Below are 24,590 nucleotides of genomic sequence, written 5' to 3' on the forward strand. Positions count from 1 at the left end.
CCCCACATTGTAAAAGAGGGCAAATATTGTTTTGTTTGTGGCTGCAATCGTCAGTTTTTGTGATAGGGAAGAGATTGGCTGCAGTTCTGCTAGGGTGGGGCGGTCCCTGTTTGTTAGCCCCGTCCACCATCTGGAGGAAGATGACTCGCTTGGTTGCCACTACCAATTTCCGAAAGAAGGGATTTCACTGTGATTGAGAAAACCCCAGTCAGGTGACATTTGGTGGAATTACTGTTGAGCTTCTGGGAGCTTTGTTGAAATTATTCCTGAAACTTTGCGTCACTTACTACTGAACCCCTGCATTCTGTGTCCCTTTAAGCCACAGCCAGTATTCAGCGTAATGAAAATCACACCCAACCACTTGTTCTCAGCTGCGAGGGTCCAACATATGATCCTGCACACAGGCCCACTGCTTTCAGAAAATGCCTCTGACCTGAGCTCATCATTGCACATCCATTCCAGATGCTTGTATGTGACATCACATACATCCCATACATCCCATACATCACATACATCACATACAAGCACGTGGGCTGGATTAGAGAGGTGGATCTGCAGGATGAGTGTGCCAGGACAGGTAGATGTGTCTCATCTCTGCTTCCTTTCACCACTCTGCATATCACACATATCATAGGTGAGAAGAGGGTACAGCGGTGGAGCAGATGAGCAGGAGGGTACAACAGTGGGGAAAATGAGCAGGAGGGGTTTAGAGGTGGGACAGAAGAGCAGGAGGGTACAGTGGTGGAAGAGATGAGAAGGGGGTTCAGCAGTGGGACAGAAAAGCAGGGGGGTACAGTGATGGGCCAGATGAGCAGGGAGGTTCAGTGTTGGGGCAGAAAAGCAGGGGGGTGGAGCAGTTGGGCAGATGTGAAAGGAAGTGTATTAGTGGGTGAGATGAGCAAGGAGTTATAGTGGTGGGGCAGGAGAGAAGGGGGAACAGTGGTGGGGCAGGAGAGCAGGGGGAAAAGAGGTGGATCAGAAGAGCAGGGGGGTACAGAGGTGAGACAGATGTGCAGGAAGTACATTGGTGGGGCAGATGAGAAAGCAAGTTACAGTGGTGAGGCAGATGAGCAGATGGGTTCAGTGTTAGGACAGATGAGAAGGTGATTCAGTAGTGAGACAGAAGAGCGTGAGGATACGGCAGTGGAGCAGATGTGCAGGGAGGTACAGTGGTGGGGCAGATGAGAAAAGGGGTACATTGATGGGGCAGATGATCAGGGGGGGTTACAGTGGTGAGACAGAGGAGCAAGGGGGTACAGTGGGGGCAGATATGCAGGAGGTACCATGGTGGGAGGGATGAGAATGGGGGTTCAGTGGTGGGACAGAAAAGCAGGGGGTACATTGATGGGGCAGATGAGCAGGGGGTTACAGTGGTGGGACAGATGAGCAGGGGGGTTCAGTGTTGGGCCAGATGAAAAGGGGGTTACAGTGGTGGGAAAGATGAGCAGGGGGTTCAGTGTTGGGGCAGAAGAGAAAGGAGGTACAGTGGTGGGGCAGAAGAGTAGGGGGAACAGAGGTGGGACAGATGTGCAGGAGGTACAGTCATGGGACAGATGAGAAAGGGGGTTACAGTGGTGGAGAAGATGAGCAGATAAGTTCAGTGTTAGGACGGATGAGAAGATGGTTCAGTGGTGGAGCAGATGTGCATGGAGGTACAGGGGTGGGGCAGATGAGAAAAGGGGAACTTGGGGGGGGGGGGGCAGATGAGCAGGGGGGTACAGTGGTGGGGCAGATGAGAAAGTAGGTACATTAGTGGGACAGATGAGCAGGGGGTACAGAGGTGGGACAGGTGTGCAGAGGGGTGCAAAGGAGAAAGGAGGTACATTGGTGGAAACATGAGCAGGGTGTTACAGTGGTGGGTCAGAAGAGCAGGGGGAACAGAGGTGGGGCAGAAGAGCAGGGGTAACAGAGGTGGGGCAGATGTGAGGGAGGTGGTACAGTGGTGGGGCAGATGAGAAAGGAGGTTACAGTGGTGGGGCAGATCAGCATATAAGTTCAGTGTTAGGACAGATGAGAAGATGGTTCAGTGGTGGAGCAGATGTGCATGGAGGTACAGTGGTGGGGCAGATGAGAAAGGGGGAACATTGGTGGGGCAGATGACCAGGGGTTTATAGTGATGGGACAGAAGAGCAGGGTGGTACAGAGGTGGGGCAGATGTGCAGGGGGTTACAGTGGTGGGGCAGATGAGCAGGGGGGTACAGAGGTGGGGCAGATGTGCAGGGGGTTACAGTGGTGGGGCAGATGTGCAGGGGGTTACAGTGGTGGGGCAGATGTGCAGGGGGTTACAGTGGTGGGGCAGATGTGCAGGGGGTTACAGTGGTGAGGCAGATGTGCAGGGGGTTACAGTGGTGGGGCAGATGTGCAGGGGATTACAGTGGTGGGGCAGATGAGCAGGGTGGTACAGTGATGGGGCAGATGTACAGGGGGTAGTACAGTGGTGGTGCAGATGTGCAGGGGGTTACAGTGGTGCGGCAGATGTGCAGGGAGGTACAGTGGTGAAACAGATTTGCAGGGGGCACATTGATCTGAGGTGTGAAGGTGCATGAATTGCGGCTGATCTGAGGTGTGGAGAGTGCAGGATGTTAATTTCTTTCTACTACTCAAGTCGTTTACAGCATTTACTTTGGCACGCTTAATTTCTTTGAGAACATTTTTCGGCACACTGTGCTCAAAAGGTTGCCTACCCTTGGCTTAATATATTGTGTTACTGTTTGGTTAGTAATACTTGTTTTTTGGGAGCGACAACAAATAGAACTCTAGACAAGCTGAAAAATACACATATTTGTGAACCGATTTTCAATACATTTTTAATCCTGTTCAACAATCCTTGTGATTTTATTCCCCCTTGCTGAACCACCTTTACACTTGTAAACTGCCTAAACACCTTCACCAGTAACCCCAGCCTTGAAAACACATTAGATAGAAACATAGAAGAGTGATGACAAAAAAAGAACTATTTTTTTAAGTATAGATCTATGTTTGTCCATAATCACTTTAAAAAAAAAAGTATGGGTATATATATATATATATATATATATATATATATATATATATATATACACGGTGTATGTGTGTATGTGTATATATATATATATATATATATATATATATATATATATATATATATATATAAATATATTTTTTAGAATCATACTTACCTAGGTGTATGCAGCATTGGTCCATTGCTGCATCTGTCCCCTGCAGACTCTAAGGCTGAGAACTGAGCGATCAAACACAGCTGATTGCTCGATTCTCAGTGCTCCCTGAGCAGAGAGCTGGTGACTGTCAGTCACTGCTCTCTGCTTTGCTCCCCCCCCCCGCGCTGACTGGAGTACTGGACTGTGGAGGGGGCGGGAGAGGCAGGCTCAGGCTCTCAGTGGCTTGCTGAGAGGCTGAACCAGGTACCAGTCCAGGCTCCTAGGTGAACCCTGACCATATGGTCACAATCTTTTCCCAGCCTGGACAATTTCTGTGATGTCCGCTGACAGCAGGCTTCAGCCCAAAACAGGTCACAGAAGTGCAGAACGGACTGCACTCCTGTGATCCACAGGATATGTACAGCCAAATGAGCTTTGACTGTACTTCTCCTTTAAAGTCAGCCTCCATCCAGAGCCTGGACCAGCTTAATGACGTCAGCCGAAAGCACACTTTAACCTGTTGGCTGAATACGGGTCACAGGAGTGCAGAACTAAGTGCACTCATGTGACCTGCAGGAGAAGTAAGGCCAAAAGAGCTTTGGCCCTCCTTCTCCTTTACATACCAGAAAGTGCACTGCTAATTTTCAGGAGGAATTCTAGAGAAAGCTACATAAGTTCACCAGGCCAGTTGCACAAGAAGCATTAGCGGTTTCCTAAACCAGTGTTTCTCAACTTTTTTCAGTCAAGGGACACCAATAAAATTCTGCACAATCTCGAGGCACTCCATTCTAAAGTATAAAAAAATGTATGAATAGTTTTACGTAATGCAGCAACATCCACATACATAGGAAGCCCAACGTTAAAGGTTATTTATTCTTCCAAAGCAAATACAACTTTCCACACTGGTACTGACTAGTTTTCCAATGTTTCTCTTCTTCCTCAGTTTCTCTTTCTCACTCAGCTAATTTGACCCCAGTGCTGATGGAGAGGGGAGGGGGGGGCAAACAGGGATGCTTTGCGGGCGCCCAACGTACTCCCTATCAATGGTTGATGCCTTAAGTAGCTGGAGGGTTGTAATGGTGCACAATGAAACCCCGTGGCTTTGTGTAACTAAAAGGCAGGCTTGATCCACCCATTAAGCTTGTATACAATTTTTAATGCAATTTTTAGGCTTTTTGCCAAGGCACTCCTAAAGAAAGCTGAAGGCACTTCAGGGTGCCTGAGCACCATGGTTGAAAAAAGCTGGTCTAGACTACAGGTTTCCCACTCTCTCCTGACTTCCACACATTCTTCTTAACCCATAATTATGATGAGATGCCTCAATGGCCAATAGGAATATGCAGTAGGCAGGAAGGGGCAGAAAAATGTAAACACTACCGGAAAGCGGTGGACTGTCCAACATTGGGTTGAACCCTATAAGATCTCAGTGATATGCTTTAAGTGCCCTTTAGCATCTTCCTGAAAAGTAAAGTGAGTTTCTCGGAGTTTGGCTTTAAACAACTGAATCTGTGATCTATTTATTTGCTATATCTATGTGCATGGTCAGCATAAGGGGAATTTTGATGAACTAGGAGCAAAATAAATAGTGTCAGACAGATCTTCCCTGATGTACCTAGATAGATGAGCCCTGATATTGATTGATTAATGCTCAGCTTACAGTTTGGGGCTAGTCTCCCCTCAGTGACACCACTTCATTGCTTTCCTTCCTGTAACAGTCTGCATTATTGCTCGCCGTTATTAGTATTTTTTTAAGTTTCATCTATGGTAGTGCAATTTTGATAATGACAGAGGATTGTTTGCACAATGCTATTTATGTGCCACAACACTGTGATGTCGCGTGGGAGATGAGTGACAGCTTCGAGCAATTGTATACCTTTCTTACACTGCTTCATAAAAATAGGAATGACAGTGTGTGTTATTTCAATAAACGTGGGCATATAGTAGCTGCTGGAGGTAAATAGATAATTCTGGTGCATGATGTTTAACTTTGATGGCTAAGTAAAAAAACTTCATTATAGATGTCCAGGCAAAAACCATATTCTCAGTTTTATGCTATCCATCATCCAAATAACTGCACACCGACGATGGTCAACTCCAGCTAAGGTTTATTGTAATGGCGTGGACCCCCATGATAAAGGCCTTCTATGGGTGAAACATGTTGGGGGCTTTGGTTTGGGAGTGTGCTGTCATTGCAATAATCTCTTGGTGGAGTTAAGCATCTGCAGTGTGTTGCCCGTCATTTAGATGGTGGCTTGCAGCAGAGAAAGAGCAGACGCCAGGGCCTTGGCACCCGGGTGATTGCAGGAAATAGAGAAGGATACAGGCTGGCCTGTGAGGGGTGACAGGGGTTGGGTTCGTCTATCAGTTATATGCTACATATAGTATAGTATATGCAAAATAGATGCAGCTCTAGTGAAAATAATAGTCAAGTTATAAAGTGAAAGAAAACTAAAGCAGAGTCCCATTGAGATTCAAGTCCATAAATAACAAGGAGGTAACACCCATCCGTGTGGATAGAGATGATACGCTACAGGGGAGGAAATCATGAAAAAATCCTTCCTATAAAGTGCGTCCAGCTCCACACCCAAGTGAGTAGATAGCCTGCTTACCAGATCTCCGTGACCACTAAACAGTAGTTTCACCAAGCTCAGGGAATAACGGACTTCCAGGACCTTTAAAGTTGTCTGGAATTGCAGCCTTAGCTGGTAATATGTCACCAGTCGGTGTCCCTGATCACCGCCACACCACTCATATGATGACGCTCTCCATGTGTTCAGATTAAGCTTTTAATCTGAACACATGGAGAGCGTCATCATATGTGCTGCATCTATTTTGCATATTTTATCTGTTTGAGTTTTGGTATTAGACTTTAAGGTGCTGGCAGCTGTGTATATTTATTCATATATAACCTTTTCTCATTTCGAGCTCAACGTTGGCCTTCGGGCTTCTTTTTTTCTACATATAGTATATTGCATATATGTCAAACACAAGGCCCGCGGGCTGATTCTGGCCTGCTAAGCCTTATCATGTGGTCCTCGCACTTAGTTTTGCAGGCATCTGTCAGCCTCTGCTCCTGCTCCCCGCTGCCATTTGTAAACACAGAAGCTGTCTGTATTTACAAGGGGTACCTTTGCTCTCAGCCAAATACACAAGAAGTGGAGAAGCCTACACAGGGGGGTACTTGAGCTGAATACATGGGTAGTAGAACCACCTACACAGGGAGGTACTAGAGCCAAATACACATGTAGTAGGTCCGCCTACACAGGGAGGTACTAGAGCCAGGCCAAGTAGGAGAGAGTAGAGATGAGAGGAAGCTGCACTCTTAAACCCTTCACTCTGTATTCCTGTGTACCCCCGAACACTACATTCTATACGTAACTCACTCTTAAACTCTGTACGTAGCGCACCCCTAAACCCTGCACTATGTACATATCACACCCCTGAACTCTGCACTCTGTGCATAGGGCTCCCCTGCAACTCTACTCTGTACGTAGAGCAACTCCTGAACCCTGCACTCTGTGTGTAGTGCACTCCTGAACCCTGCACTCTGTGCGTAGTGCACTCCTGAACCCTGCACTCTGTGCGTACTGCACTCCTGAACCCTGCACTCTGTACATAGTGCACTCTTGAACCCTGCACTCTGTGCGTAGTGCACTCCTGAACCCTGTACTCTGTACGTAGTGCACTCCTGAACCCTGCACTCTGTACATAGTGCACACCTGAACCCTGCACTCTGTGCGTAGTGCACTCCTGAACTCTGCACTCTGTGCGTAGTGCACTCCTGAACCCTGCACTCTGTGCATAGTGCACTCCTGAACCCTGCACTCTGTACATAGTGCACTCCTGAACCCTGCACTCTGTGCATAGTGCACTCCCTAACACTGCACACTGTAAATAGCATACCCCCAGATACAACCAGCCCTTTGAAGGCAACCATACTGCTGATGCGACTCACTATGAAATTGAGTTTGACATCCCTATATTACTGTATAAGTTGTACTTATAGAACAACTATGTCTTTAGAAACACTTTAAGGCTGCATGGGCTGAACCTGGAACACCTCTTTCTACTCTACAAAGTACAGTCCTGTACATGAATATTGATAGTATAGAGGCTGCCTATTACAGGAACATTTTCTAAATAATGCGACGATAATAAATTCTGTTTATACTAATAGAATGAGGAAATAGACCTTTACTCTATAGACCTGGAACAATCGGGATCGTTCTCAGCGATAACCTTGATAGTACCTTTGCTTTGAGGAATCATTTCCTCCTCTACACTTCTCTGAGGTACCTCTTCATCCTTGACACTTTGAAGTTTGCGTCTGGCAAGTTTTGCTGTAGAAAAGCCTGAGCGTTCAAAGGGGTTTGTGGGAAAACTAAGCAGCTGTTTCACAGCTAAGGCTAGTGGAAAAAACGTGTTTGTATTAATTATGCAACCACAGAAATCATTGAGAAAGACACAGTCTCAAGTGAACAGTGCCATGTACCTACACAGAAGCCGTACAAGCACTTTATTAATAACTATCTGTGTTACAATGCTCTTAGGGCACCTGTGTCATTCCACCTGTGGAAGTTCATGTCAGGAAACGGTAATTTAGAAAGATGTAAAGCTCTAAGGGCCTTATTTATTTAATCTGAAAAATAGTATTTCGTTGCGGTGAACGCCGTGGGTAATTTGTAGCATATTGCTGGCTGTTTTTATACTTTTGTATACAGTGCTGGTATAAAAAACTAATTGTAAAAAACAGAGGAAAACCTTGAAAGTTTTTAACCAGCATTGTCCATCATGTTTAATGGAGTTATGAGGAATGTCAGTTGCACGACTTTTATGGTTTTCTCTATTTTTATAAAAATAAAACACCCGTTGTAGCCTCCCCTTCATAAAAGATGGAAATCTGGGACAATGTATCCTTATAGATACAGAGGACTATGAGTACCTGTCTCTGCCTTGCTAATACTAACCAATATCTCTTCAATATCCTGGCCACCCCTGCAGACCCTGCTGCTCATAGCGGTTATGTTGACCCTCACTGCCAGTGTAGTGGACCATACACACCAATGCAGCCCCGGAGTAAATATCCATCATACCGTTTGCAAACGCAAGCACTGATTGGTCAGCACAGGCATGTGAGAGTGCTGACCAATGAGAAATGCATCTGAGGCTACTTCTTTGGTAGGCTGTGCCATAAAAAAAAACATTCCTTATTGATCAGCACAGTCACAGGGTCACGCTGATCAATGATCGCCATTGTGAAAATTTTGATAGATGCTCACTCAGGGGCTGCATATTGCGGAGTGCAGACTGCTACACCGGAAGCACGAGCCATCGTGGCCGCTATGTGCAGCAAGGTTCAGAGGGGTGGCCAAGATATTTGGAGTAAGTTCACCTTTTTTTTTTCGTGAAAAGGTGAACACATTCTTGAATTAAAACCTTTTCATTTTTTATCACATACCTTATCTTATTTTAGACCCAATGAATCTTCATGAAATTCAGGCAGACTATGGCTGGTGGGAGCGGAATTCTCAGACCACCTGATTAGTAACAAAATGGTGGGCTGGTGTACTACTTCATTCTGAATGACAAGATGACGTACTAAGAGGGTAGGATTTGCTTCCCGTATACATTTTAAAGGCTAATGCCGTGTACACACGGCTGGACATTTCTCGACCGGACTGGTCTGACGGAACGAATCCGTCGGACAATGCGATTGTGTGTGGGCTTCATTGGACCTTCAGCTGACTTTTTCTGTCGAAAATCAGACAGACTTTAGATTTAGAACATGTTTCAAATCTTTCCGACGGACTCGAGTCCGAACGAAAAATTCGTTCATCTGTATGCTAGTCCGACAGACAAAAAACGACGCATGAGCAGCTATTGGCTACTGGCTATGAACTTCCTTACTCTAGTCCGGTCTTACTTCATCACGTTCAAAAGACTAGATTTTCGAACGGACTTTAGTCCGTTCGTGTGTGCGCAAGTCCGGTCGTTCGATAATCCGTCGTAACTCCGTCGGAAAGACCGGACGTTTGATGCTGAAAAGTCCGCCCGTGTGTACACAGCATAAGTTAACCTTTTTTGAAAAAAAGAATAAATGCACATTTTTTGCAGGTTTCGAAGAAGGCTGCAGAGCATTGCACCCACAATCAGCAGATCGTGGGTGCAGTGTCCGGCTCGTGCAAACTCTTAGGATGGCTGTCTGCCCATACCTCAGATACAGGCAGGCAGTTACTTGAGAGCAGGAAGACCAATGAACTAAAAGGATGCTCACCAGGGCCCTCGTAGTTCATTGAGAACTACAAGCTGTAAGCCACAATGGCCGACGGTACTTGTAGCCTATTCATTCGCCTGTTAATGAATAGCACAGCTGTGTGGGCGGAGCCCTGCACGGCCACGCTGTTTTCAGCGGGTGTAAAGAGAAGATCCCCCGCCCGAAGTCGAAAGGAGGGGGGCATTGGGGGGAGCAGGTGCAGATACTGAAACATGTTTCACCCTAAAAACGGATGGCACATGTTCCAAAGGTAAACTTATCTTTTAAGTCTTATAGCGGGACTAAATTGTCGTGCCCATAAAGTAGACATCACTGCAGCTGATCTTTTTCCAGTTACTGACTTACCATTCCTTGTTCCACGCTGTGTTCTTGTGTGGTTGTGGCCATCTTGGTAGAGGATCAGGGCTTTGCTTCCTCCTGTCAGAGCCTCCCCTCTGATGACTGCTGCTCTGATGGTGGATGGTGGTGTTAAAGTTTAAGAAGCAGGTGTAGAAATCAGAGATCCACAGAATAAATAAAATAGGAGCAGGGAGATTCTTCACCACAGGTACAGATTTCTCTCCAGCAAGTACACTTAGCAGCACAGAAGTGACATCACCGAAATTCACTCCAAATAGTGTGACACTGCAGATATACGGCTATTACGCTACAGAATAGGAATGCCTAAGCACACAAAGTTTACTGCTGTTTTTTTTAAGAGGAATTCAGGACAAAGAGTTCATTTTTAAGGGTTCTGCTTAAGGTACATTTAACATTTCTAAACTTTTTCTATGAGATAGCAAATCTTTACTTTTTGAGTTTACTTTATTTTCAGTTCGGGTTGCAGTGCACTTATGAGAGTGGGAGGCTGAGAACTCCATTCTCAAATTCGTTTATATTCTCCACCGCCTGACCTTCCCGATTTCTTCTGACTTAGTCACACACGGGCACACTGACTGCAGGCCCAGCAAATAGAGTAATTCTCCTCCTAAACCATATAGGAAGGAGAACCAAGGACTGACCACAAATAAAGTAAAACGATTACACAGGTAGGCGATTGTCTATTATAACTGCTGGGAGAAAATGATTTGCTGGTCTGTTAATTTGTAGTACAGATTTTGTCCATGTTGGCAATTGTAAGCAAATATTTAAATTGGAGGAACACTAAACACACATAAAATGAATTTCTTTACCTACCCTTATTGGAAAATCAAAATGTACTGTAATCGGGATGGATCATTGATCTAGTTTACTATAAAATCTTTATCAACACATTTTTAGCTGGCCATTTGCTAATATTGATCCTTCTATCTGTGTAAAAGTGCAGCCATCTGATTTTACACGCCAGAAAAAAGTGAGACAATGGGATTTCAGAGTGGGCCATAAAATACTGGAATTACACTTGATGGATGCTAACTGTAAAAAGAATTTCATATGCACTGTGGATCATGTCTGTGCAATTTCAGTCTTATATTGAACTGTATTTTAAATAAAAATTTGTTCTGCACCATTGCTCTATAATCCAGATACAGTTTTGTTCCAGCAAAGGCCAAATAAATAGTCAAAAGGGTGGCCAACGCGTTTTGGGGGTCCAAAAACTGGAGATGTATATAGACATTTCTCTATGTTTTCTTTAGCACTGATGGAGGGAATTTTTTGGACCCTTTAAACGCATTGGCTTCCCTTTTGATTGTTTGCCTGACCTTTACTGGAATAAAACTGTATCTGGACTATTGAGCACTGGTGTGGCACTTTAGTACAGTACAAACCACAGAGATCCTTTGGGGTATAGAAGCTGTCTAACTGGTAACCAGATCACATACAGTCATACACCAACATCATTACAGTACTTTTCGATGTCAGTACCAATAGGATGCCCTCACAAGTTCTGCACTATCTTTCCACTTTCCTAAATTTTATAATAAAGACAAAACCTAATACCCAATGTGGAACATGTATCTTCAGGATTAATATTATATTGAAAGCAAATAAATTCCATTAGAACCCTAGACATTATATGAAACTTTTAGTCCATTCATACTTGAAGTGTACCTGTAGTGGTGCCAAGGTTAGTCATTGCCCATTGGATGCATTAGTAGGTGTCTTTCTTTCAGAGGGCTTGATATAGGGGCTGTCATAATTGTGGATCGATTAACTGCCATTCCCTCATCACGAGCAGTTGCTCTGATAGAGGAGGAGCAGGTGAGCTGAGCTCCTAATTGCACCTCCTGAAGGAATTCAGTGTTTTTCCTGTAAATATTGAAGATGAATTTCTCCACAGTGTTTGCAGCTACACGGGTCAGTGGAGGCTTGTTGCAAACTTTATTTTGGGCTGGTTCACAAAAGAACTGCACAGAAACTCAATCCACGGTGCTGTGAGATTCCTGCACGTTCACTACTTTTAAAGAATGCACGGCGCGATATCACATAGTATTGTGGTACCATGCGTTCTGGCATCCACAAATACACTGCGTTTGCATTCTGTGTTTGGGGTGCTGTTAACAATGTATTGGCACCTGCTGCAGATCGTACAGGCAGTGTGTTTGGAACACAGTGCTGAAAATACACACAGAACGTGCCTTTCCCCCATTTCGTTCTGGCCCCCACTGTTTGTTAAAAGTCTATCAGCACTTTAGTGTTCATAGCCTGGCCACAGGTTCACTTGAAGGTGGTCCGTGTCAGTCCCATTAAGAATCTCTTAGTTCTTTAGGAACCTGTGGAGTGTGCAGCAATTTTTGACCCCTTCTCTTCCTGGTGGATGAGGACAGGAAGATCCAGAATTTCTGTGTATTCCACAAAAAGTGACCACCTTTGAAGCTCCGTTAATTGACGACGTTTAATGCACAGTGTAAACGTTTTATATCACAGTAACATAAACAGAAGATTTATATTAAATTATATTGTGAACATTTGTTGTACAATAAAGGGGCTTCTTATAAGAGTTTTCATGCAAGATTCGCACAGCTTTCTCCCGAGACTCACGCATTTTCTAATTTGATTCACGATTGGAAAAATGTGAGATTCTGTGAACACATTTATAAGTAGACCCCTAAGTGTTGTACAGTCCATAGGTGCCACTGGTGGTATTCCATACAGCAAAGTGCACCTCTCTTAGACTCTTCTAAACGCGGCATGTAAACATGGGAAAACAAATGTTTTAAACGTCGGTTACTATCTGTCAAGTTAAATCGCTCAGGAGAGGTTGTAAAAACAACCCGTGTACATGAAGCCCAATGCCCTGTACACACGATAGGATTTTCCAACATCAAAATCCATGTTTTTTTTCCGACGGATGTTGGCTCAAACTTGTCTTGCATACACACGGTCACACAAATCTTGTCGGAAATTCCGAACGTCAAGAACGCGGTGACATACAACACGTATACGAGCCGAGAAAAATTAGGTTCAAAAGCCAGTGCGGCTCTTCTGCTTGATTCCAAGCATGCGTGGAACTTTGTGCGTTGGAATTCTGTACACACAATCGGAATTTACGCCAACGGAAAATTTGAGAACCAGCTCTAAAATTTTGTGTGACGGAAATTCCGATGGAGCCTACACACGGTCGGAATTTCCGACAACAAGCCCCCATAGAACATTTTCCGTCGGAAAGTCCTTTCATGTGTATGGGGCTTTGGAGCTCAATCCCTATATCTTCCATTGGCATATACAAGGTTTTTGAATTTTCTCTTCTGCGCCTATTGCCAGATCTCCTCCTCACATGTCATGGAAAAGGAGGACTGAACCGGGGCAAAAATTACAACTCCCATGATGCAGCAAGTTACCTCCTCATCCTTAATGACTTATATTCATCATGAGTTAAAGAAGGAGGTGGGCACTGACAAAATATGAAAAGAAGTCAGACTGAAAAAAAACGCTCACACATTGCAAAGAAGTAAGTAGGTAATGATGCTAAACGGTTGTGTTTAGTCATTTTCGGGCTCTTGCACACAGGCGGCAGATCATGTTCAGTGTATTTGCTGGCAAAATCCCTCCGCTCGGGTAGCCCAGGTGCAGCACACAGCTTTTTTTACATTTCATATGCTGTACTATGTACTTCAATGGTACCACCATTTACTTGAGTACAGCAGCGCACATCCATTCATGTCATTGGCAGACTTGTTTGCTGCGCCTGGGTTGCCTGGACAAAGGAAATACGCCGGCAAGTACGTCGAACAGGGTAAAGCCTTGTACACACCACTAGTTTTTTTTTCCGTTCAACCCAGTGGGTTGAAAATAACCTGACAGCTCAGGTCAGAAGCCGCTGTACTAACAAACCACTGTTAGTACAGCGATATCTCCTGCTGTTCTATTGTGTTCTTAGTTCTTACAGGGGGGATGCCCCCCCCCTTACCAGAACACTCCGGTCAGTGATTGGCTGAGAGCACTAATTGGGAGCCAGTCATCAGACCTTTTTCGGTCCTGAGCCTTGGACAGAAGCTGACCTGGCTGCCATATACACAGGTTGAATGTTGGCCGATTTCTATTGAACTGGACGACATTCGGACCATGTGTACTAGGCTTTGGCCACTGATGTGCAAGAGCTCTTCTGGAAACATTTTTACTTAGGAGTTCGTAATAATTTCACCCAAGATTCATATGACGTTCACCCAAGATTTACACATTTTTTCTGAGGCTGCAATCACACCTGAGCAGAGCATATTCCTGATTTTTTTTTTCAAACGTTTTTCGGGCATTATACAGGTATAGTACAGGAGCATTACAGGTGTTTTTGCAAATGTATCAAGTTTTAGGAGTTTGTTTCCTGGGCTGAGCAAGGGGAGGAGAGCAGTTCTATAGAAGAATAGGAATTCTTCAGGAGTAAAAATGTGCGAAAACGTTAGTATCGCGCATTTACAGGCGTTCTCATTAAAGTCTATGTGGCCAAAACCACCTGGTTACACTAAAAAAAGAAGCTCATATTTTTGAGCGTAATGCAACTGAGTGCACAAGGGGACAATTAGAAAAAATGTAATTTTCATAAGCAGGCGTAGAGAAACAAGCAGAACAACTCTCAGGTGTGAACTACAGCCAATTGGATTTAAAGTGTTACTAAACCCGGGACCCTGCATTCACTATATCTGGTCTTCCACATTACACAGAACATGAAAATGCAATTATTAGTAAATATAAACTGCTAAATACCTTTTCTCATCAGTTAGAGCAGTCTTCTGACTTCAATCAGTGTTTGATTAAAGTTTGTAGGAGGAGTTTTCATTCTCCCCTGATTGTCCTATGAGGCTGCAGGACCCCTGACCCTCTGTCTGGACATTGCTGATTGGCCCTGTGCTGATCACATGAACTTTCCCAAGAAAAAAAAACTCCTTAGAAATACAAACCAAACTGAGCATGTGTAGCTTGCCCCCAAGGCTCTGTACTATCAGCAGATGGATTGGGGACAATGAAAGAAGGGGAAGATCAGAGAAGACAGGATCAAACAACCTTTTTACACAATGCAGAGGATTAACCTCTTAGGTTCCACAGTAAGTATAACAAGCATGCTTTACAGCATATACAGACTGATTTTACTGTTGTGGGTTTAGTAACATTTTAACTGTAGAAATGTGTAAATCTGGGTTGAAAGTTGTATGAAAATCATTTACGGTTCATGCACACTGGGCTTAAAAACATTGTTTCTACAGGAGTTTTGCATTTTTTTCCCTCCTGCCTGTAGATGCAGCTCAGTGTTATCCTATTCCTCTGTGTCCATGCACATTAGGGTGTTTAGGCTGGGTTTACACATATGCAATGTGGGAACCAGCAGGATTCCAGTGCGGGTTACCGCATCGCATGTCACTCGCAGACAGTTCACACTGGCCTCTGCAAACCACTGCGAATGTCAATAGAAAGTTAATGTCACCCCCAGATCGGTTCGCGGATCGCAGTGCGAACTGTCAAATTGTACAGGAATCGGATCAAATGGGTGTGAAGACCCATGCGATCCGATTTCAGTGTGGACCAAAAAAAGGGTCCTGGACCATTTTGGTGCTAATGCAATTCGATTTCAGCCATACAATTTGTATAATCTAATCTACATCCTAATCTACATACAGGGCGCCGGGCCATGGATTCCAAATGGGGGGGGGGTTTGAAGGAGGCTCTAATAGGCTTTAAAAAAGGGTGGGCTCCAGAGAGAATATTTGCTATTTTCACACTAAATCTCCTCCCCGCCAATCAGGAAGCGGGTCATGAGACCTGTTTCCCAATTGGCCAAAATGTCAAGTGATCCTATTGGACGCCTAGCGCTTTGGAGGAATTGAGTGGAGACGCACAGCAGAAGCCACTGCTTGCACCTCGCCACCTAGATGGGGTCTGCCCGCTGTGCTGGAGGGGACACCAGAGCAGCTGCCCGCACCTCACCACCTAGATGGGGTCTGTAAAAAATGAGCAGTGGGGAATGATTTGGAAAAAAAAACACTTATAAAGGAAATGCCCATAAAATCTCCTAATCCCTTATGCAATACGAACTACTATAAGCATTTTTTCTGCTGCTTCTTCTGCAAGTTTTTTCAGCTCTTAGCGTACATGGACCCTAATACACAGACCCCACTATGAACTCTACTTGACCGACCATGAAAAGCCATTATTCAGAAAGGTGAAAGGGTTCAGATTTACAATACGATTTTTTCATGCCCTTATCGGGCGCATATGATTTAACAACTAGATAAATGAACTAGATAAAGGTGGTTTTACCTCCAGACATATTTATCATCATATATTTAATGATGATGCATTGCCGAGGTAATAGTGAAGAAAAGACAGGTGTTATCCTTTAAACTTGCTTTATTCCTGCAGTATTTTGGCTTGGGACACTGGCAAGTAAAGCTTGGCAAGCCAATGAGACTTTCATGCCCAGAAAATAGTGAACGCGTCTCCTGGTAAGGACGAGAGGAAACACAAGAGGACTTGGAAATGTTTGTATTAAAGGAATTCTGTCACTCCTCTGTGACTTCCTAATGGCGCCTTATTGGATGACGTCAGGTCGGGGGGGGGGGGGGGGGGGTGTAATGGAATGGAAATGTTGATATTGGACCATTTTCTAATTCGCTAATACTGAGCAGGGAAGAAGTGTCCCTCAAGCTTAAAATGATAGGAACTGTAGTTTTTGTTGCTGATAATAGCAAATCAGTACCTTTCTTTTATTCTACAATGCAGCCATCGTAGCAAGTAAGGAAGAATCTGATTGGTTGTCCTGAGCAGCAAGGGCTTTTCTTCTTTTAGAACTCCAGGCTACATTTATTAGTGTCCTAGGCCTTTTGCACACTGCAGCTTGAAAAAGCTCAGTACAGCTTTTTTTTTTTTTACTGAGCTAAAATACAGCCCATTACCAAGCACCGTGTATTCTTCAGTAAAAAAAAACAAATTTGAAAAATCTGCCTTTTTGGTCAGTAATTTACGTCTTGTGCGTGCAAATACGCGCGTATGCATATACATGCACGCAAATTCTTTTTACATATTTTGCAGAACGAGAAAGTAGATGCTCAAACAGGAGTATCATGTGCAAGAGGACCAATATCACAAACCATGTATTCTGCATTTGATTATTACTAGCAGTAATAGTATTCAGTATATGAATGCCTCCTTTTATTGCAGAGGTTTTATCTTGTATTTGTTTACTTTACAAAAACTGACAATGAAACCCAAAAAACTTTAGCGCAGTCATTCTAGGGGAGAGTATGGTGCTGCCACTGTAGGTTAGGATTGATAAATGGTAAATGCACTCAAAATAAACATATTAGTAAATCAACTACAAATGTCTGTGATTATTTTAAAAAAATGGACTAGTGTCACTACTGCTGCTCACACTTCTTGTGTTCCCACAAGTGTATTTAATACACAAAAAAAAAAAAATCTCAAACAGTACCCCGCAGTACAAAGACGTGAAAATAAATAATATCAAATCCTGAAACTAATATTCTAATAGTAACATCATGGTGCAGAATAAAAAAAAAGTTCTCTGATGAAGTCACGTGATTTGATGACGCAACATGTTGGGAGGAGTCAGTGATGTCACACTGCAAATCCGGGAGTGTGCGGGCGACCATTTTGTTGGAGGGTATCCATAGCATATTCCTAGATACTGATGTGCACCATTACTAGTACACAATATAATTATAATTACATTTTTAATAAAAATACAGTTTATACAGTATTACAGTTTTACAGTATAAGGAGAGCACTATATATTTTATTGTTTTTTGAGTGAATCTTCTACATTTATCGTGTGATTGCGGAGGATGGAATGAGAACACCAGCAGAGAGGAGAAAGACAGAACAATCGTGGCATAGGAGACCCCACTTTAATGGGCAGGTGCATGAGACCTAATATTGGGTCAAAATTTAAGGTGAGAGTATATAGGCACATGGTGATAAGAACATAATTGGAAGAATATAAATGCACCAGGGAGTTGGAAATTTCTGGCATTTTTGTTATTGAATGAATATAATATGATGAACATACAGTATAGGATCACAAAACCACATGGAAATTTGGGACTTTGCTTAACCCCTTTGAGCCAGCGCCTCACGACCCTTTAAGGGGTTTAGGATGTCAGGAGGCGGGGGCGGGGTTTATGATCATGTGACCACTGTGATTGGCTGTCATGCTGGTCACATGATCAGAAAGCTCACAATTGCAGTGATTGTGAACTTTCCATTAGCCACCGGTAACAGTGCCGGGAGCGCACAGGGCGCACACTCTTGGCACAGCTGACTACCACTAATTAACACAAATATTGCGGCTGCTCGGCACCAAGGCCCACCCACCGAGAGGCAGCATATTTGCATGAGGTTGGTGTCAATGGGTTAACTGTCTTTTTATTATTTGTTTCTTTATATTTGTTTTTTATATATTGCACCATGATGCTGCTATTGAAATATTAGTTTCAGCATTTGATTTTATTTATTTGCACATTGTCTTTTGGACTTTACAAAAACTGTTACTACAACTGCTACAACACCTTCTCCTGGCTCATTACTTTGAGGAGGCCCCGTCTAATCCAGTGTTTCTCAGCTCCAGTCGTCAAGGCACCCCAACAGGTCATGTTTTCAGGCTCTCCATTATTTTGCACAGGTGATTTGATCAGTTTCACAGCCTTAGTAATTACCACAGTCATTTCATCTGAGGGAAGTCCTGAAAACATGACCTGTTGGGGTGCCTTGAGGACTGGAGTTGAGAAACACTGGTCTAATCTATAGTAAGATGGAGAGGGTATGGTATGGGACAATGAGCAGGAATCTGGTTGTAACTTTAACCCCCGAGTTCCATGATCAGGGGTACTCTATGGGGCTCAAATGTGATGTCCTGGAACCTGAAGATGTCTACTACTTAGTACAGGTAGGACATAAAATAAAAAATTCCCACACCATTTCTTTAACGGGTTCCTGCCCACAGTCCCTCCATTTGTATTCCTCAGTACAATGCCTCTTGCTGAGGGACATGTTGGCTCAGCTGTCAATGTGGACTCGCCTTGCACAGAGTCACATTGACAGCTGAAACCACCAAAAAAAAGTGAAAAAAAAATATAATAAGCTGTTAAATGTAAATAGTTTCTGCTTCCTCTAAGGTCACTTGTATCTTGCCATGGAATGTCTATGTCCCCAGTACACCCTAGTGCAGTGATGGCGAACCTTGGCACCCCAGATGTTTTGGAACTACATTTCCCATGATGCTCAACTACACTGCAGAGTGCATAAGTATCATGGGAAATGTAGTTCCAAAACATCTGGGGTGCCAATTTTTGCCATCCCTGCCCTAGTGCTTTCATGACACCATGTCATAATCAAAGCTGTTCAATGCTCCACTGCCAAAAAGACAGCAATCCATTGAAGATGGGCTGGGATCACAGGGGCAGAGGGCTGATATTTAGGTAGTAGTAGAGACACCCATGTCTGTTTTTACCCTATTGCCAAAGGGGCAGATCAGACCAGGGCGTTAGTGTCGCTTTGCGGTGTTATGCACTTGTTTTGGCTCAGCATGTCACGGTCAGTAGATTTGCACCAGCTGAAAAATTTAAGTAAAGGCAAGGGGTCTGCACCACAATCGCATGCCAAACACCACCAAGGCAGTTGCAGCATGGTATTTCAATGTAAAATCCTCCTTGGGAAGGAGCAATATCGCATGATGTCTGTCTGTAAACCAGTTCCAAACACAGTCAGTTCAAAATAAATGAATACAGCCAATCGTATTAAAAAGAAAAATATTGAGTGCAGTAGAGATGAAGGTGGTAAGGGACATTCATTCTGCCAGGGCTATTGGCTGTTGACCATGTTGAGCAGCTAGGACATTTTTTTCATACAGTGATAGATGAAACTAATTGCCTTACTACTGTACATTCTTCTTTATACAGTGTAGTTCCAATCAGTAATTAGCGTCAGAATTTGTGACTGGTAACAGAACAATCTACGCCCAACTTGAGCATCCTCGACACTTGGATGGCGCTGTGCTTGTTTGCAGCAGGGCATAATTTATATCCCAGCTGCCCAGTCACTTGCTTATTGAAGCAAGTATGAAATTTACTAGGATACAAAAGGATCGGAGCCACCCCGTGCACCAGCAATCTAGCACACAGAATTACATTTCGAAGGAGCGCTTGGCAGGGCCTTTTTGATATTTTCAGGAAATATTTATAAAATTCTCACCAGCTGCAATATATAGAAATGACTGAGATGGCACAGCATTTGCTGGATGTTGGAACTTTGAGGATTTTAAAGCTAGTACTTTTTCCTTAAATACACTGAAGGAATTTATGTACGGAGCAGATTTATCCGTCAAATGATCTGGATGTTGGTCCATCCAGTTTAGAAAGTTACACAGCTCTGCCACACAGCACAACCCTGCCTGGCAGGGAAGAGGACCTGATCTTTTCAGCTGCAGTTAGGTAACACTTGCATGCTTTGTCCCTTCTGGACAGTAAAAGGAGAAGCAGAAGACTGATCTTATCTGTCTGGCACTGTGCTCCCTCCTTCTATCAGCATATCATTTGTTATGCTTTATCTTGGCCTGCTTACGCTACACTATACTGTAGCGCCAGTCTTATGAGGCGGACTGGGCCGGGGGGGGGGGGGGGGGTGCGCTGATTATTTCACTTATTTGTATAATGACTAGGGAATATAGATTATTTCAGTTATACAAATAAGTGAAATAATCCTAGGATTAAAATCAGTGGCAGCAAACACAAGTCCAAATATCTTACAAAATAGGAGTAATCCTACTAATCCAGTGACATATTGTGATAGCACATATTGGCGAGTAGGTCCCAGTTTAACTAAAACAAAGTCCCAGATAATATCTTATGTATTAGCTAAGATCATTAGTATAAATATTTATTTTCTACAACATACTGTACAATGTGCAATGCATATTATATTATCCATGTCAAAACTCGGTATTATATAAAACTGAATTTCTCATTGTTAAAGTGGATGTAAACCCGAATTTTTTTTTTTTATGTCGTAATGTAGAGTATATACGATTTCCTATCATTTGAGCCCATTCTTGCCACACAGAGTTAATCCAGCTCTGAGCAATCCTCTTTTATTGTTCAGTGAGATAAATCTTGACAAACAGAGAAAAACTTTGTCAAATCCTCCCCCTTGCTGTGAGTGACAGGTGATTTGCATATCTCGTGCACTAGCCTAAGACACAGGCAGTATTTTTTAATTCCCACCCCCACTCCTTTCTTCAGCAGCTCTGCAAGGATTGGCTGTTCCACACCTCAGTATGTTTGGGCATGCTGAAGTCATGTGGTTACTTTCCTGTCTTTTCACTGGATGTTGGTGATCATAGCAGAAGTTCAGTGTAAGAAATACACAGGAGAAAATGCATATTGACAAGGGGAGTGTAGAGGTGGGCGGGGAATCTACTGACATCACAACTCCACCCACCGAGCTCCAGACAACAGACCCACCCACAGAATATGCAGTTTTTCGGGTCTCATAACAGACAGAGGGGAGACATTTGACAGGTGAAGATACATGCAGGAGTCATGTATATCCTTATAGATAACCCCTATGGCAGTAGTTTAGAAAGGATGACATTGGGTTTACATCCACTTTAATTCTTGTAGTTATTAAATTATTACATGTTTTATAATATGCATATTTTTATAGTATATATATATATATATATATATATATATATATATATATATATATATATATATATATATATATATATATATATATATATAATTGATTGATTTTTAGTTTAAACTACAATCAAGGGAAAAACAAAATATATATATATATATATATATATATGCTATGGAAAATGTATTTGTTGACAGGGCAGGTGTTAAACAGGAAGGGGTGTGGCCTTGACAGGAAGGGTTGGGTCATATTTAAATTAGGGGCACGTGAGTTTAGTCAGGGCTAGGGCAGCACAAAACCTAAATACACCACTGCACATGAGCACTGCAGTGCAGCTGACTGGCTCCCCCTCTTCCAGTCTGTTCTGATGTACAAGGGATTGCAAAATACTGATACAAGGCCCAATTCAGGTTTTTACACTGCTTGCGTTTAATAAAATACATTAAGGCCTCGTTTACACCATGGTGAAGAGACGTCAGTTTTTCTGTACGCATTCTGCAAGGGCACAATAAAAAACAACTGTTCTCTATGTGCCCTGTTCAACCACAACACTGGTATCACATGCTTTGCGCAGTGGCAGTATCATAGCCAATGAGGTTCAACTGAGGCGTGATTATTGCTAATTGCTTCTCGGCCTTTTGGCGAAGATCAAGTGTAGTATCTATTCTTATCAGTTTCCAGGAGGTGGCGCTTGCTTCCGTCCCTGATCTATGGCGAAATAGAGATGGGATTGCGGTTGCTATGCAAAACCTGCTGGAGTGAAGGTGACCTGGAGCGGTTTGTAGCCGAAAGGGAAGCCTTCTGATGGGGATGGAGAACCACGGGGTCTGAACCAGAGGGTCGGGACCCTGGCCTTCTGGCCTGGATTGGGGCGGATCTAGCTCCAGACAGTTATTTGGGAGAGAACGCTTACTCCTGCCTTGCAAGGGGGGGAGGGAGTGGCAAGTACTTCCCGAATGTAATTAGGAGGAGTGATGGGAGCGACGGCAGAGCCTGATGGTAAAGGGCTCTTTCCGGCTTCCTGATCTCCATATCCTTCCTGTCTGTGGTGGGGTCTGCTGTGGTCAGGGCTTTTTCGAAAAGCCAGTGGTGAATGTGCCCCTGAAGTGGCAGTTCAGGGGTGCCGTATAGTCACGGTGTGAAAGCACTTGATTTTATGGCACCATGGTCACTTCACCACAACACACGTTTTTCGCACCTGCCTCTTGGGCCGGGCCTTTTGGCCAGGACCAGGGGAAATTTTTATGCCTGGCCGGAGGGCCGGCCATTGTATAGCACAATGGCCACTTTCACTCTCCCATCTCACTATCTTCCCCACTCTTTCTTTTACCCCTGTTTGTCACCTTTTTGTCTTTTTTTTGGTTGTCTTTGTATACACGTTTTGTCACTGTGTGGCGAGTAGGGTGTGGGTCCTCGGGCCTACTCTGAAAGTCTTGGGAGGGGGTGGACATAGGCCTTTTGGCTTGGTTCTCCCTCTCCTTTGAGGGGTCTCTCTTCGGGAGAGCCCCACTGTACTTGGGTTGGTCTGCTTCGGCAGTCCTTCCAGTTGTGGGGGTCCGCCTGGTTTCGGCCGGATGGACCCTTTGTCTGAGTACCTCAGTCCCTGTCTGGAGCCTAACGCCCCGGGGGATCAGGGTAAGGTCCTTCCCTAGTGGAGGACTCTGTACACCCGTTGCACGTTTTTGTGTTTCACTCTCTATGTGTGGGCACTTTTTTTTGGCACCGGGTGGAAGTTTTTGAGGTGTGTTTTGCACGCCACTGGCTTTTCGATAGAAAAAACTGGTATCACATGTGGATTTTTTCTGCACGGGAAAAAAAAACTGACATGACATCAACATGAAGAGGGCACATAACTGACACGTTTGAAAACTGATGGAAACCCGCCCCTGGGTTTCCTTCCTCTTCTGAATGAAGAGAAGGATACGTTGTATCTTCCTCTTTTTGCAGGAGAGGAATTGTAAACAAACCAAAGTATGTAAAAAATAAAATTAAAATTAAAAATAAACAATAAAAAAGAAATAAAAAAAATAACAAGATCAAGGTTACCAGGTTTAGTCTTAGGGTCAAAGGTCACAGTCAGCATATTTTGGGTAGAATTAAGAAAAAATGTAAAATTTTAAATTGCTATCAGTGTCAGTGTGTTTTAGGCTGGATTAAAAAAATGCAAAATGTGCACCATCCTTTCTGGGCTGTACTACGGATACAAACAACAACTAACATACACATATGTGGTATTGCTGCAATCGTCAGGAGCAGGAGAATTTAATTTGGGTTGTTCTCTCATGGTAAATTAAGATAATAGCAAGGAATATACAGCTACATTTAAAAAAATGTTTTTTTTTTACTATTTTGGGCCAGTTTTCCTTTGATAATAATAAAACATTAGGAGATATCCATTACCATTTACCACAAAAAGCCCAATTTGTCTTGAAAAAAAGAAGGTATAATCCACCTGGATACACTAATGCCCCGTACACACGAGCGGAAATTCCGCCAGCAAAAGTCCGATGAGAGCTTTTGGTCGGAAAATGCGACCGTGTGTATGCTCCATCGGACCTGTGCCTAGGGGCTGCCCTGTTGCTTAGTGAACACAGGAGGTCTTTTGCTCACTTGGCAAGGCCGCCATTCAGAGAGAGCACTGTGCATTGTGTGTTTGGATAAGGTGGAGATCATGACGTCACCGCCCTACCTCGTCTACTGAGTACTCACTGAGGAGTACTAGACACTCTCTCCCTCCCTCCCTGGTCACTGTGCCTGTTACACTTATAGGCACATGGTTGAGGAGTTTCAAATTAAAGGTGGGGAGAGCCTCATGGGGAATAGGTCCACCTGGCTTGACCTCACATGGCAGTTGCTGGATCCATAGCCACTATTCAGTCCAGTAGCAGCTTTCAAATCTGCTCACTGCAGTGTGCTGTAGTCAACAGGCAAGTGGACCTAATGGTGAACCAGTCTCTCAGGTCACTGGGTGGGTGGAGCCTGTCAGGGAAAAGTCATGACTCAAATAAGTATCTTGTTTGTGCTGAAGACCATGCTGGACTGACTGGATCAGTCACTGGTCGTGGTTGGGTTGTTGGTGAGTAAGGAAATGTCCTTCCAGTAGGTCATGCCCA

The 24,590-nt window shown here is 43.8% G+C and overlaps 1 protein-coding gene and 1 pseudogene across 3 annotated transcripts in view; both read left to right on the plus strand.

Annotated features, from left to right (window-relative positions):
- The window catches only part of PHF2 (PHD finger protein 2), a 441,387-nt gene that overhangs the window by 56,918 nt on the left and 359,879 nt on the right, over nucleotides 1-24,590 (plus strand). The window lies entirely within an intron of this gene.
- On the plus strand, nucleotides 22,040-22,104 carry LOC141104011 (U4 spliceosomal RNA; annotated as a pseudogene).

Source organism: Aquarana catesbeiana, linkage group LG07, assembly GCF_042186555.1.
Source record: "Aquarana catesbeiana isolate 2022-GZ linkage group LG07, ASM4218655v1, whole genome shotgun sequence".
NCBI classification, from domain to species: domain Eukaryota; kingdom Metazoa; phylum Chordata; class Amphibia; order Anura; family Ranidae; genus Aquarana; species Aquarana catesbeiana.